The sequence below is a fragment of the Prionailurus bengalensis genome, chromosome E1 (assembly GCF_016509475.1).
Source record: "Prionailurus bengalensis isolate Pbe53 chromosome E1, Fcat_Pben_1.1_paternal_pri, whole genome shotgun sequence".
In the NCBI taxonomy this organism is placed as follows: Eukaryota; Metazoa; Chordata; class Mammalia; order Carnivora; family Felidae; genus Prionailurus; species Prionailurus bengalensis.
This window is the reverse complement of record NC_057347.1, coordinates 40,632,059-40,647,191: the sequence shown is the minus strand read 5'-3', so window position 1 is coordinate 40,647,191 and position 15,133 is coordinate 40,632,059. Positions and strand designations below refer to the sequence as shown.

Below are 15,133 nucleotides of genomic sequence, written 5' to 3'. Positions count from 1 at the left end.
GTTTTGGTACCAATTTCCATCTCATGGAAGATTACAGTTGTTAGAATTGATAGTATAAATGGGAGAAGGGGCTGCCAATTTTAAGAAAAATTTACCATGAGACAATTTGTGATGTCTGTCACGTTCAATTAAAACACCACCACACCTTTGGTCAGGTAAGCGTTATCTAGTAGATTGCTTGTGTTCCGTAGCCTTTGGAAGATGAAAATTTCAAGCACCTGGTTGAGATACAGGGAAGGAATGGAGAGATCTTTTTTTCAAAAAAGCAAAACCTCAGAAGCAAAAAAAAAAAAAAAAGAGTTGATTTCTATCACTAGCAGTTTGGTTATTGCATAACTTGGAGCTGAACTACATAAAATCTTTGCTGTATACCCAACTCAGTAAATTATCCCACCTTCTCCCTAGTCCTGGCCTTTTCAGCATTCATGTTTTTGCCAACAGGATATTAATATGGATTGTATTAAGAAATTGAAGGTGGATGTATTTCTTCAATGGGTACTCCGTGATATATGTGATAGAAGGTGGGGGGGGGGGAAGTGCTATCATTGTTTGAAGTGTTACAACATAAATATTTTGGTCAGCACTTCCTATTGTGCCCCAACTTCTCATTTCATCTTCATTTGCTTGCTCTCAATTGATTTTTTAAAATGTTCTTTACATATACAAAAACAACATCAAGACTAGCAAAGGGTGTCATTATTGCTCTTTTGGTACTTATGTCAAGTTTTTCAAGTTATATTAGTGTTGGTTTTCAAGTTATTTGTGATTTGTGTTAGGTTTATATTTATGAACGTGCGTGTGGTGGTTCATTTGGCTTGTTTTTATGTAGGTAGGTGATAGAAGCAGTCTTGTAAAAGGAATATGTTATAAATAGGTAAATAGCACATGCAAGATGAGATTGCAGGTTGAAGGTAGAATCAAAGGAATCTTACTACTGCCCTGTAAACATGTATGTATCTCATAAAAGTCTTCACAGATCTCTGGATGTGCTACCTGCCAAGTGAGACATTTTTTCCCCTTCTATTAGAGTGTAGTAGATTACCGCATTATTCCTACAAAAAAAGGAAGCAAAAAACTTCCAGTTTTTATTAACTTGTTTTGAGTATTTGAAACTTATTCTTTTAACAAGTTAATTTGACAGTTCCAGGTTACTGAGTTCATAATAAAGTGGCAGAATACTTTGACTCCGGAACTTAATAAAAATTATCTTGAAAAGTTAGCTCTCAAGTGTCACTGTCCCCAATTTTGTGTAGTGGTTAAAGGAAAAAAAAAAATTCTTTAAGTCTTGGCTTTGTTAATAGAAATGTTCTAAAATCAGAAGTATTTTTTCCCCTGCAATGTTGGAAACACAACAGTTTTATGCTTATTTCTGGGAATAAGAAAGTCAAATTTAACAATCTAGTTTCCATTGATCAGACAGTTTTTCTGTACATTTAAGTCATGAGTATCACAGTGATAAAAACTTTTTTAAAAAATTATATTCATTTTTAATAATTCTGTCTTTATTTTAAGTAGAATATTGACATCGGATGTTTTCTTCTTATGATGATCCTGTTACTGAAACACTTAAGCCAGTTTGGAGAAGACTTTATGTATGTAAATCTATGCTATTTTTACTGATCAAAGAGAGGAGTACTTTACAGGAGTTAGATTTTTAGGTGGTTAAATACCCTCACTTTTGGTGTTTTCAGGGTTTTAGATGACGTTTATTACTTTTGTTAGTTTTGGTCACACCCATGACTTCCTTGGAAGGTATCTTTGAGGTTTGGTTTCCTTTTTTTTTTTTTTTTTTTAATGGTAATATTGGGGTGGGGGTGCTTCCTGTTTGTATTTTCAAAATTAGGTCCACATATTAAATTTCTTGTAGTGTCACATTTTTATTTTAAACATATAAAGCATCAGATGCCATGTGGTTTATCTTTGTCCATTGTACTGCTTTATGACTCCCTTACCGAACTCAGACTAAATACCCGGTTGGGAAGGCAGGACGTTCCTGAATCTTTTCCCAACTGAAGGACTCTTACAACAACAAAGGTGCAACGAACAGAAAAATGGGGCTGTAGCTATCCGTTTCCTTCCAGGTACCTACATAATGTATAGTACTAAGAGTTGAAATGTGTTCTGTGGAGTCTTGAAGGTCAGAGTTTTAAAGAGGGGTTGCCTTGGGCTTATGTAATATAGAACCCGCCTATTAACTAGTGACTATAGCAGTTTTTCTGACCAACTTAAGTCGTACAAAATGTCATGGAGAATTTAAATAAGAATTAGGACAAATTTAGGGTATGGTAGTAGAACTTAGGAGAAATCACCCTCAGCCATAAAACTCTTCCTTGACCCTCCCAGATAATTTTTACACAGTATGTCACCTTTAATATAAATGTTGGAATACAAGTTATGTGGAGCCTTGAGAAGTACATCCTTGAAAGAAGTACATATAGTATTGTTCCAGTGATTAAAGCAAGTGGCCTTTTCCTGACCCTCAACTAACTTTATTCTAAGAAGTATAAATGACTAAATAGACTCCTAATTAAATTGGGATTCAAACATGTTTGCAGTTTAGGGACAGCTTATCTCTCCTAAATTTTATTTTGGATCACATTACTGAAGGCAGTACTGCATTAGCATGTTGCACAGTTATGCATAGTGCACTTTGTAGTCGAGTTTAATACAGAGTGTCTTGACCTCCCACTCCTCCCCCACCCCACATTCAGTAAAGGAGAGTAATAATTTGTCACACACTGGATATTTTCTTCCCTGGATTTATTTGTAACAATTACATCTATTTCCCATGTATTATAATACTTTTAAGATGAAAAATACATATATTGATTCATAACATTTATCTTTTGGAAGCTAGCTTGCAAGATCTATTCCGACACTCACCCTCCATTTATTCTTCCATTGCTTTTGGCACTCTAACTCTTTTTTTAAAAAAATGTTTTACAGATTTCTGTTATGAAGAGAAATATCTCCACATTCTATGCACTGCTAGTTTTTTTGAGGTGCTTGTGCTGACTCATTTTTTAAATTCTACTAAGATATAGAGTATGGTTTGAGAGCAGTAATGAGATTCTCAGAAAATATGAAAACTTTCCTTTCTGACTAGTTAGAGAAAGGTTGGGGAAGACAAGGGGAAATACATCAATGAGCCAATCAATTATTGTTATTTGTTGGGATTAATTTGATGACTAATATTTTCTTTTTTTTTTCTTCTTTTTATGTTTTATTTATTTTTGAGAGAGAGAGAGGCAGAGAGAGAGAGAGGCAGGGAGATAGGGAGAGAGAGAGAGAGAGAGAGAGAGAGGCAGAGAGAGAGGGAGACACAAATTCCAAAGCAGACTCTAAGCTCTGAGCTCTCAGCACAGAGCCCCCCACACAGGGCTCGAACTCATGAACCGTGAGATCATGACCTGAGCCAAAGTCGGATGTTTAACCAACTGAGCCACCCAGGCGCTCCGATGACTAATATTTTCAATGCCCATCAGGCTAGTAAAGTGAATTTGGCTTTACCCTGCAATGGTGTAGGACAAACCCAAGTATTTTCTAATACTGCTTGTTTTCCCCTTGTAGGGGATTTTTTCTGCATATGGGAGATCAAGCCAGAGTTACTAATAACAGCCACATCCATGGTTTGTATTAAAAACAACTATTTACCACTGTGGGCTATAGCTCTACCTACCATGGGCTCATCTGGGAAGATGTACTAGTTATCTATATAATAATTATGCCCTCTTTCAAAAAGTGATCAGAAAATTAGTTAAAAAGTACTTCAAATTAGGTCTAAAACTTAAAAGTAGAAAGATAATAAAAATGATACCTAACATTGTCCACTTACAGTGTGCCAAGCAGAGACTATTATAAGCTCTTGCCATGTTTTAACTCATGATCTTCAGAGGGTGGGTATTATTTTCAGATGAAAGATGAAGAAGTGGCAACAGAGAAGTTGAGTAACTTGTCCAAGGTCACATTGCTAGTAATAAAGGCAGAGCTGGATCCAGACCCAGACCAAGCTGATTCCAGAGACTGTGTTCCTGACCACTGCACTGCAAAAGGACATTTGGTTTCTTTGAGACTTCTGTTTCTTGATTTGTGTTCCCAAATGGACTCTTGTTTGTTTTTAATAGAAAAAAAATTATATGTATTTAGAAATTTTTAAAGTTTATGAAGGTAATTGTAAGTATTTTTCCAACTAATGTATATAATCCTAGTGGAAATTATGTAAAAACAGAGAAGGTCTTAATTCTAACTATAAATTTCCTTTGTTGTTCTTCCACTAACATTACCATATACATCATGGGAGAAGAGCTATAAGCTATCTCCTTGGCCTCTCATTACAAACAAAAGGATCATTTATGCCAGTTTAGCATGTAACATGTGTTTGTTGACTGAAAATGCAAGTATCCAGCTCATTTTATTTACAACTTTGTTTTGAAGGGGTTTGCAGCCCTCTTCCTGTTTTATTGAAGCTTTTTAGAGTTACTGATTGTGATTTCTGAGATAGAAGGACTAAAGAGTTTTAATTTGGGAAGTTAATTTTTAAGGCAACCAAAGCAATTATTCTGTGTTTTAGAGCTATGCAAAGGCCATTGGAAACTAGTCTCAGAAATGTATTCCATTTTATATGTGATGGTCTCAGCATTTTTCCTTGGAGGTAGATTGTAAAGTTAAATCTTGGGGCCAAAATTTATTACCCTAAAGTGTGCTGATTTGAATTTGAGAGGTCAAGTCAGGGAGGAGAAAAACTTCAATTCCCTGAGCAGAGAGTATAAACTTGTTCAAATAAACAGAGGATGTTGTCTTCCAGGATTGTCAAACTGTCACCTTTGACCAGGGTTGAATTTTCTTTGAATGTTGACAGAAGTTACAATGTCAGTGGAAAAAGCTTAATGTGAAGTATCTATAACTCAGAATTTCCTTATGTTTGTGTCAGTGAGATCCTACAATTAAAGCAGTTTTTTTTTTCTTTATGTCTGATGAGTTTTTAAAAACCTTCAGTGGGGTTTTCCAGCCTTTAGGTGAGAGTAAATTAGAAAGTTTGTGAAAAAACTATTTTGTGTTGTCTAAAATTCAGAGCCTGTAACCTGTGCAGATCGTTATGTTTTTATGAAGAATGGGACTTAAAAATTCAACCTGGGGAAAATGTTTTAAATAAGCTACATTCACAAATGTCATTGTAACATTTATAAATAGAAACTGTTGAGCCCTTAATCTGTTAAAGTACTAAAAATTAGAATTTATCAGGTTTGTAATACAGCATTCTATAATAGTCATTTGTAGTTTGAACTAGGTAAACCATTCTCTTAGAAATAATGTTAATTCTATGTTTTTGTTTTGCTTCATGTATCTAAAATATTTTGGTAATCTTTTAGGCTTGAGAAAAATAGCAAACTAGAGATCTACAGCATTATACAGCTCTTTATAAAATGAGACGATCCACCTTGTGGATTTATGTTTTCACAATTTATGATTGTTTCTGGTAGAAAGTGAGGGAGAATTATAGTGAAAATTGGACATAATGGAGCCTTATTCCAAAAGGTATGGAAGGTCTAATACCTAGAGATGCAACACACATATTCCTTCTTTTCGTGTTGTTGTTACTGTTTCCATTTTGTAATGATATATGGAAACCCTGAAACATATATATCCTAAGCATATTTTAAGGATGAGTTTATCTTGTAACGAGTTTAAATACCAAGTTAAAACACTAAATTCATTGTCATGTGTATAGATTTACCTTCCTCCTTAACTGTTGAAGGTATTAAAACAAAATAGAAAATATTTGGCTTCCTGAATGACATGGCTACAACTTACATGCTGAGTTGGTGATGAAGCATGATTTCTTGATTTTGCAATACCAGAGCAGAGCACATAATTTGAAAGGAATGGGTCCTTAAGTAAGTTATTACCTTAAGCACACATTTTAAATTTTGTCCTAGAAATGTGACATTGTCAAAGTTTATGGTTTTGAATTTTTATTACCCAAATGTGAGAGATCTAGTTTGAAAAGAACTTAGCATTATGTTCCTGTTCTATTGGTAAATTTGAAAAAGACAAACATAAGAAATACCAACCTTGTGGCTTTTATGGAATAACTCATGAAAGGAAAAAAATACATAAGTGCATAAATATTAAAAACTTTCTTATATGAAAAAAAAATGCCAGAAGCCAAAGATAAATGACAAAATAAGAAAAACACTGTAAACATATATGACAAAAGGTTATGAGTTAATATTATTATATATAAAGACTGTATACCAAAAGTAAGAAAAAAAGTTGGGATGCCTGGTTGGTTCAGTTGGTTGAGCGTCCGACTTCAGCTCAGGTCACCATCTCATGGTTCGTGAGTTCGAGCCCCACATTGAGCTCTGTGCTGACAGCTCAGAGCCTGGAGCCTGCTTTGGAATTTTGTCTCCCTCTCACTCTGCCCCTCCCCAGCTCACACTCTGTCTGTCTGTCTCTCTTTCAAAAATAAATTTTTTTTAAATACTATAAAAAAATAAGAAAAAAGATGATCTCCCAAAGAGAAAATGAAAAAAGAAGAGATACAAATGGTCAATGTTCATATAGAATTATGTTCTGCACTAGAGATCAAGAAATGCAAATAAAAACAATGACATGACTTTTCCAGTTAACAGATTTACAAAACTAAAATATCGAAGAAATAAAAGCCATGTTGCTTGGGAATGTGGAGAAACTGGTACCTTCATATTCGTTGGTCAGATGTAAATTGGTGCTTTTTTTGAAGAGCAGTTTGATATATATACATGTATTGAAAGCCTTAAAAGTGTACATATCCTTTGACCTAACAGTTCCATTTAGATAACATAATCTGAAATATGTGCAAAGATTACTGTATAAGGATGTTCCTCGTAGTGTTATTGAAAATAACAACAAATTGGAAACAACTACAGTGTTCAGCATTAGAGGATTAATTAACTAAATTGAAGGATATCTTATATAATGAAATACTATTTAGCTATTTCAAGTCATGTTATACAACAATATTTAATGACTTAGGTAAAGTTGACAATATATTACTAAATGAAAAGGCAAATGGCAAAACAATCGCATACAAGTTGTACTTGGAAAAAAGTGTAGGCATTAAAAAATTATTCTGGGTTCTAGGATTCTGAGTGTGTGTATGTGTGGTTTCTAGTATCTTCCCGTTTTTCTGTAATAAACAATAATGAACAGAGAATACTTTGTAGTCAAGAAAAAATGTTAGTTTTAATGAATGGTAAAGAAAATATGAGAGAAATATGTATAATGAAATATTATTTGGCCACAAAAAAAGAAGGAAATCTTTCATTGCCATTCATGACAACATGGATGAATCTAGAGAACATTACGCTAAGTGAAATAAGTCAGACAAAGACAAATGCTGTATGTTCTCCCTGATCTGTGGAATCTAAAAATATCAAACTCATAAAAAAAAAAAAAAAAGCAGATGGGTGGTTGCCAGAGGCAGGGGGCAGAGGACTATGTGAAAGTGGCCAAAGGGTACAAACTTCCAGTTATAAGATGAGTAAGTTCTGAGTATGTAATGTACAGCATGATGGCTATAGTTAACTGTATTGTGTATTTTAAAGTTGCTAAGAGAGATTTTAAAAGTTCTTACCACACAGGCACACATATACAAGTTGTAACTATGTGAGGTGTTGGATCGGTTAACCAACCTTATTTTGACAATCGTTTTGCAATACATATGTGTATCACATTATTACATTGCGTACCTTAAACTTACATGACGTTTTATGTCAGTTATATCTCAATAAAGCTAGGGGAAAAAGTTATTTTTAAAATGAATTTTGTGTGTTGATTTAGAATGAGAAACTTGTTTTATTTTCAGTTAGTATTTCCTTTTTAGGAGCAGAAAATACGTAGTTTGTGATGTTTGTGTTAAATATTTGGCATAGTATACTTATTTGGTATGGTTTATGAATCTTTTGTTGAAGAACTGTATTAAAATCATTCTAATTACATTTAATGTTTTCAGAGTTAAAATAATTTGACTTGAGGACTGAGTTATTTCCTATACTTTGGAATGGTCCATATTTTTATATATAAGCTGATGGTGAATTATATTGTTTTATAAATGTGATAAAGAGATTATATTGCTTTACCTGTGTATGAGCTCTACTAAGTTACCACTCATTTCATATTGAAGATGTGTTTGGTTTTTTTCAACATTTGAAAAAAAAATTTAGGTCTAGTTTATTTTAAGTTCTGGTGACCCTAAACATTGTATTATTTCAGTATATTTTCTGTATTTGCTTTTGTGTTGCTTTTTCTGTCATGATGATACCTACAAAGATTGCTAGGTTTATGGATTTTTGTCCTTGTAATTCCATTAGTCATGCTTAATGACTTCTCTAAATGTTTATTATGTATTCATTTGGGAGTATCTGGTAAAGGAAATCTCTAGTGAAAGATACTTTCTCTTGGGTATATGTCATTGCTAATACAAGAGACTTGTGTTCTGCCTTAATTAAATTCACATCAAGTAGTTTCTTTGTAATTAAATTTAGTGTTTAAAAGCATTTTAACATTTTAAGAAGTTTAAAGAAGAAAGATGAAAATAAGTTACAACTTGATGTTTTAGGAGAATTCTGGAGCACAAGTATTTAGGTCTTAGCACTTTTGCAGCAAATAATATTACAATCTTAAGGTTATATATGATTGTATATGTACACATATATGCACATATATATGATTTTTAAAGATTATATATGATTTTTAAGACTATGTATACATATATGTGCATATATGAATGTATATACAATAGGTATGTATGTGTATATGTGTATATATTATATATACATATACATATATATGTATAATATATACACATATACACACATACATATACATATATATGTATATATATATATTCTAGGCTTATATGTAATAAGCCTAGAAGATGACCTACTTATTTTTTTATTTTTTTAATTAAAAAAAATTTTTTAAAGTAATCTCTACATCCAACGTGGGGCTTGAACTCACAACCTCAATTTCAAGAGTTGCACACTCTACCAACTGAGCCAGCCAGGTGCCCCCAACTTACTTACTTTATGTATAATACAACTTGGTAAAAATCTTACTTCACCTGGATTGTGCCTTGTAATTTATCATAATGGAACTTGCTGTGACAGAACTTTAAGTCAGTTTTAGGAAAACTAAAACATAAAAGAAATCATATAGTACTTTTTAGTGCGTTTTAAACCTAAATCCATAAGTGGTTAGTTCAAATGTATAAAGACAAATAAATATTTTTGTGTATTAAAGATAAAACCATAAACATATTGCTCAATATGCCTTCATAAATAGATCCTGTTGATATTATGGTTCCTTTTTGCTTATTCTTACCTCCTCTGCCTCCTGAAAATGTGATCAATCTTATTTAACCCAAAACTATGTTTTCCTTTGGCTTCAGTTCATTTATCATTGCTGATTTTCTCTGTAATCTGTTTTATCACTATGATATTATTATGACCAGTTAGAATAATTCTCTTTCTTCTTTTATGTACCTGAATCACTTTTACCAAATCATGAGATATTTTGAAAATCCTATAAATTTAGGGCCTCAAATTTAGCATATATATTTTATAATATGGCATCAGTAAATTGTAGAATATATTTGAATATTAATATACAAAATGATTCATTGCTTTCTTCATTTAGAACTAGATACTTGATTGTGTTCTAGTCTTTATCTGATTTTGAGAGCTTGGTTATCCTCACAAAGACTTCTTTTCCAAGTCTATAAGTCTTACGGTTACCTCTTTAATGGAGTTCAAATATATGTAAGATTCAAAAGTCTGTAGAAAAATTACTTCCTTCAGAAGTTAACATTATAATTTTGTTTGAAACTCTGTAATCTGCTTTTTGTCTCTTAGCTGCCAGAGGGCTTTTTTTTAAATCAATAACTTATTTTTTAATTTACATCCAAGTTAGCATATGGTGCAACAATGATTTCAGGAGCAGATTCCTTAATGCCTCTTACCCATTTAGCCCATCCCCTCCCACAACCCCTCTAGCAACCCTGTTTGTTCTCTATATTTAAGTCTCTTATGTTGTGTCCCCTTCCCTGTTTTTATATTATTTTTACTTCCCTTCCCTTATGTTCATCTGTTTTGTATCTTAAAGTCCTCATGAGTGAAGTCATAGGATATTTGTCTTTCTCAGACTAATGTCACTTAGCATAGTACCCTCCAGTTCCATCCATGTAGTTGCAAATGGCAAGATTTCATTCCTTTTGATTGCTGAGTAATACTCCATTGTATGTATATATACCACATCTTCTTTATCCATTCATCCATCAATGGACATTTGGGCTCTTTCCACACTTTGGCTATCGTTGATAGTGCTGCTGTAAACATTGAGGTGCATGTGCCCCTTCGAAACAGCACACCTGTATCCCTTGGATAAATGCCTAGTAGTGCAATTGCTGGGTTGTAGGGTAGTTCTATTTTTAATTTTTTGAGGAACCTCCATACTGTTTTCCAGAGTGGCTGCACCAGTTTGCATTCCCACAGAGGGCTTTTTGAGGTTGTGTACATCTGTGTATTTAAAAACACTTCTGGGGCGACTGGAGTAGCTAGCTCAGTCAGTTGAGTGTCTGACTGTTTATTTCAGCTCAGGTCATAATCCCAGGGTCTTGGGATCGAGCCCTGCATCAGGCTCTGTGTTGAGCATAGAGTCTGTTTAGGATTCTCTCTGTATATTTGTCTCTCTCCCTCCTCCTCTCCCTCCCCCTCTCCCCCCTCCCCTGTTCATGCATACTCTCTCTCTCTAAAATAAAATAAATAAAAATAGGGGCGCCTGGGTGGCGCAGTCGGTTAAGCGTCCGACTTCAGCCAGGTCACGATCTCATGGTCCGTGAGTTCGAGCGCCGCGTCAGGCTCTGGGCTGATGGCTCAGAGCCTGGAGCCTGTTTCCGATTCTGTGTCTCCCTCTCTCTCTGCCCCTCCCCCGTTCATGCTTTGTCTCTCTCTGTCCCCCCAAAAAATAAAACGTTGAAAAAAAAAAATTAAAAATAAATAAATAAATAAATAAAAATAAATACACTTCCAAAGTGAGTAAAGAAATTTATTCCAAAATTTTCCAGTAATTGGGCTACCAATCAGGATAAAACTTAGTGAATATTTGTTGACTGGTAAATGAATGGGCTGTATAATCACATATGCTTTTAAGGCAAAATTAGACAAGATACCCCATTAAACTGTATTTGCCAGAGATTCTTAACCATTTGGGGATTAGGGGACCTTTTGAGACTCTAATGCAACCATTGACTCTCTTCCCAGTAAAATACACATAAACATAAAATTTTGCATACATTTCAAGAGGTCCATGGACTTAGGCTACAAGCCCCTAATATAAACAAACAACCAGCCCTCCATTAACACAGGTGGTGGAGGTGGGCACATATGGAGAAGAGATAGATGATCTAAATTTATAAAATGTGGACTGACTTAGAAACCTCTAGTCTGATCTTGTTACCTGGGGACTCAAGAGGGACTTATTTTCCCCCAGGAACTCAATAAATATCAATCTACTTCAACATTCTAAAGGTCTGTAATCCATTGGATAGCCCCAGCATAATTTAGTTAATCCACTAATATCTATTCATGGATATTTAAGTTGGGGACACCTGGGTGGCTGAGTTGGTTAAGCGTTGGACTCTTGATTTTGGCTCAGGCCATGATCACAGGGTCATGAGATCAAGCCCATGTCAGGCTCTGTGCTGGTCATGGAGCCTGCTGGAGATTCTCTGTCTCTCCCTCTGACTCTCCCCTGCTTGCTTGCATGCATTCTCATTCTCTCTCTCTCTCTCTCTCTCTCTCTCTCTCTCTCTCTCTCAAAAAAAAAAAAAAAAGATATTTAAGTTGTTTCCAGTTTTTCTCTTTTATAGACAACAGTGTGGTGCAGATTCTTAGTCTGAGTGTGTTTTTTGCATTTACTGTACCATCCTCTTAATGTAAGTTCTACAAGTGGAGTTGCTGAGCTCTCTGCATAGATAGTGCCAAACCACCCTCCCAAAAGACCACCCCAGTCAACATGCCTAACAAAAACTAGTTCATGAAGGGGATGGCCATTTCCCTACATCTTCCATAACTGAGCGTTGGTAACCTTCATATCTTTGCTAGTCTCTCATATTTGTATTTCTTTGACTTCCAGCAAGGTTAGATAGTGCTTCACATGTTTATTGGCCATTTTGTTTCTTTGTGATTTGCCTTTTTTTTTTTTTAACGTTTATTTAGGGGGGGGGAGGGGCAGAGAGAGGAGAGAGAATCCCAAACAGGCTCTGTGCTGTCAGCATAAATCCCAACATAGGCCTCAATCCCACAAACCATGAGATCATTACCTGAGCCAAAACCAAGAGTCAGATGCCTAACAGACTGAGCCACCCAAGAGCCCCTGTGATTTGCCCTTGTATATAATTAGCCTGTTTTTCTATATAGCTGTTTGAGTTTTCCCACAGATCTTTCTGTCTTGCATATTACAAATAATTTCCTCCCAGTTTTTTCTCTTCTTGGCTTTCAACTTTGTATAGTATTTTTTGCAGTACAAAATGTTAAATTTTTATGTTGTCTAACAGTTTTTTCTTCTCTGATCTGGTTATTAAGACATGCTTAGAAAAACCATCTCTACTGAGAGATTATAAAATTTTCATTTGTATTTTCTTTTAGAATGTTGTGTGGTTCTGGGTTTGGTTTTTGTTTTTGTTTTTGTTTTTTTTTTGCATAAAATTTCTCCATCCATCTGGAATCTATTTCTCTGTAAGAAGTGAGGTGGGAATTGTAGCTTTGTTTTCCTGAAAACAGTATATTTAGTGGTCACTCACCATGTGCCAAGCACTGAGCTAAATGTTTTACATGTATTAACAATTTTAACCTAAATCAGTTCCAAATATCTGGCCAATTATCAAAAGAGAAAAATCCACCATTTCCCATCAGCTCCTTCTTTCTCTACTGATAAAGCACATGCTTATCATATATTCTAAGTTTTTATATCTGTTCAGATCCATTGCTTCTCTCTCCTGTTCCAGAGATCAGTTTGTCTCTGCATATAGCACATTGTTGTAATTATTGGACATTTTATTTGGATCATTACATTTTTTTTCAGAGAAGTCAGGTGAGAATTTTCATGGACTTCTTTGTTCTTTTTTTTTTTTTTACGTGTTTTTTTTTTAATGTTTATTTTTAGAGAGAGAATGCGAGAATGCGGGGGAGGGGCAGAGAGAGACTCCCATGCAGGCTCCACACTGTCGGTGCAGGCCCAACGTGGGGTTCTGTCCCATGAACCGTGAGATCATGACCTGAGCTAAAATCAAGAATCGGATGCTTAGCCAACTGAGCCACCCAGGTGCCCCTGGACTTCCTTTAAAATATGCATTAGGACAGATTTTTAATCTGACTCAAAGTGAATTTCACATTCTTTGAGTAGATGGTAGATAATCACCAGTAGTTCCATTAAAGATAACACTAGATTTAGTCTTAAACCTGTCTTCCTACAGAGATAGTAACAGAAAAGTAATTTTTTAAAAACAATACTTTGTCCACTCAACTCAAATAGTGTAATTTCATTCTGACATTTCAGTAAGTATAGTAAAACTTTATTTTTTTAATTTAACTTAAAAGCTTAGGTTTGCTGGGGCGCCTGGGTGGCTCAGATGGTTAAGTGTCTGACGACTTCAGCTCAGGTCATGATCTCACAGTTTGTGAATTCAAGCCCCACACCAGCCCTCTGCTGTCAGTGCAGACCCCGCTTCGGATCCTCTGTGCCCTCTTTCTCTGCTTCTCCCCCACTTGCACACACTCTCCCTCTCAAAAATAAACGTTAAAAAAAAGAAATTGGGGCACCTGGATGGCACAGTCGGTTAAGCATCTGACTTCAGCTCAGGTCATGATCTCACAGTTTGTGAATTCAAACCCCACATCAGGCTGTGTGCTGACAGCTCAGATCCTGGAGCCTGCTTTGGATTCTGTGTCTCCCCCTCTCTCTGCCCCTCCCCACCTCATGCTCTGTCTCTGTCTCTCTCAAAAATAAATAAACTTTAAAAAAACTAAAAAACAAAAACAAATAGGATCTCTTGCCCTCTGGGAACTGAAGTTATTGCTCTATAAAGGGAACAGAAGCTATTCTTACCTGAAGAAGATGGTATTCCTAAAACTTCCTACCAGACCCCCACTCCAAAGTACACAGAAACATACACATATGCACTTCCTTTTTGTTAAACTGCTACCCTGAGGCATGGTTGAAGCATTATCTACCTCCTGGAAATTCTTCTCTTTTTTTGAGAACAGGAGACTAGTCTGTGCTGTGTGGTAGCTGGGCTGGAGAATAGACAGGGGTAGAGGAATTATTTTGTTACTTAATGGTATTCCTGACTAGAAATTTTAACATCTTTTCCTTCAGAAACAAAATTATAAAGGGTAACTAAGTTTTCTAAGATTGTAGATCAACTGAGGTTTTGGGGTTTACCTAGGTATTTTTGATCTCTCTATAACTTTGTTCCTATGGGAAAATGTTCCATGTTCCAAACAACACATGTGCAAATGAGTTTTGGAACATGTGTCCATTTGTAAGGTGATCAGGAAGAGGATATGGGGAAGATGTTGGGAGTTGCCTGTTGTTTTTATTACAGAAAGGTGTAAGGGCCTGAGTATTGAACTTTGATGCGTTGACCTAAATTGTCTTGTCACCTCTATGACCCTACAAACCTGGAACTAAAACATAAAACAGCTCATTCTGTTGTAGGTATAACTCAGCTATCAAATCACTTTTAGGTAGAGTTTTTTGTTATTTTGTTTTCTGTGCGTGCGTGCGTGTGTGTGTGTGTGTGTGTGTGTGTGTGGTGGTGGTGTTGTTGTTTAAACTGAATTTTCCTAGAAAAGAAAATTTTTTGATCTTAGCTACTATTCATTTTTATGGTGTACATAAAGTTGGTGCTTGGAATTTGAGATCTTCTGGTTACAGATGAAATTTTTTCCTTTCAAAAGAGAGTTCTCCTCCAATGTTAGTTTAATCTTTGGCGATAACCTAAGGAGGGGAGTAATTTTTTGTTCTCTGGAGATGAGATGATAACTCCAACTGTGTGTGAAAGACTGAACAAACAGAGCTTCAGAAGGCT

The 15,133-nt window shown here is 35.1% G+C and overlaps 1 protein-coding gene across 1 annotated transcript in view; it reads left to right on the top strand.

Annotated features, from left to right (window-relative positions):
• STAT5B (signal transducer and activator of transcription 5B) overlaps positions 1–15,133 on the top strand; it is a 65,038-nt gene that overhangs the window by 1,814 nt on the left and 48,091 nt on the right. The gene's annotated exons all lie outside the window — the stretch shown is intronic.